Below are 1,710 nucleotides of genomic sequence, written 5' to 3' on the forward strand. Positions count from 1 at the left end.
TATTACGAGCCCATGAAGCCAATCAGGATGTCGACAGCAACCTGGAAATTGACAGTCACCATCGATGTTCAAGGCGTAGTAGACGCACACCAGACCAACTGGGATAAAGTGAATCAGCTTCTAGAAGCCTGTACAAATCTAACCCAGAATGACGCGGGCTGTAAAAATGCCTTGAGAGTAACCAGAATTAAAACCTTGGGAGAGGGACCTGAGAAAACTCAACAACATCTCAAAGCCTTGCCGAGAAATGAGGGGGCGCCAAGAAGATACCGTAGAGCGCCCATATTTGGGTTCATCTCGAGAATACTGGGGCCAATAATAGGGACAACTGACTACGAGTAGCATGAACACCTGGTTGAACAAGTCAAAAAGCTGTACGAAGATAAAGAGCAGATAGCCAAAGTGATGAACGAAAGCATTCACATGATCCAGTCAGAGATAGACCAGAATAGGCAATATCTTAACACCACCAACGCGAATGAAATCTTGTTGAAATCTTGCGGAAAGACGCAGTCATGCTTTCGAAGGGACTACAGAGACCCCTCGACCGGCTTGAGAGACTAGAGGCAATGATCCAGTTCACCCACGTAGGCTCTCTACTCGTTGAGATAGGAACTCACTACATCGACACTCTGAGGAAAACTACAAGAGCAATTGAAGATGCCAAACACGGGGAAATCAGCGCAGACCTTGTCACCCACGAACAACTGGCACAAATGGTAAGACAGTTGGAAACGAGGAACTTAGGGGCAGACCTACCAATCAACATAAACAGCCCGGACCTGCGCCTACTCTCACGAATTAGCAACATCCACCTGCTACATTCGGAAGGAAAGTTTATCGCGATCATCGTAATACCATTAATGGAGAGAGGATCATTAAAGCTCTACCGAATGATTCCGTGCAATACCCCTCAGATGCTAGTGGGGAACGTGACCGGGTCAGCCTTCATACAACCACAAACCAGATACATCGTAGTTGCTCTGGACAAACCAACACTTTTTCCCAGCCACAGAAGAATACTTCCGGAAATGCGTGCAGGTAGAGGCATCATATCTATGCCCAATGCACGCCATCCGGCACCAACATGAGATGCCCACCTGCGAAATAGGACTACTACTACACCCCAACTTGGAAACAATGAGAACCTGTGACGTCAAGATTCTAAGGACTAACAAAACCCAATGGACGTGGTTAGAAGAGTCACACACATGGCTATTCTCCACAGCGGAACCAACCTCACTGAACGTGGTATATCAGGACTTGGAAAGCTTCACCATCAAGATAGTAAACACCGGAATCCTAAATCTTCGGGGAAGCTGCGAAGCACACACGACCTCAGATGTGATAAAAAGCACAGGAATAGCAGAAACCAAACTGCCGGAACTCCATGTTGCCCCGATGAATCTTGATTTGTTGGTGTTATCACCGAATCTGACGCGGGAAATCCAAGTACCAGACCTGTTGAGAACAATAAAATTAGATCCGTTGCCAACCAACACCCATATAACTGACATGACAACCTACCAACACACGTTAGACATGATCGCAAACCACAAGATGGAGGATTATAAAAGTGATTCCATCCACATGGGAATGACCAGTATAATCGGGTCTACCACGACAATTGTCACCATCGTAGTAATCGTCTTGCTGTGCAAAATGGGGGCATGCAACGCAGCCACAAAAACCTACTGCCAAAAAGAGCCG

This window comes from Fopius arisanus, unplaced genomic scaffold, assembly GCF_000806365.1.
Source record: "Fopius arisanus strain USDA-PBARC FA_bdor unplaced genomic scaffold, ASM80636v1 scaffold00449, whole genome shotgun sequence".
NCBI classification, from domain to species: domain Eukaryota; kingdom Metazoa; phylum Arthropoda; class Insecta; order Hymenoptera; family Braconidae; genus Fopius; species Fopius arisanus.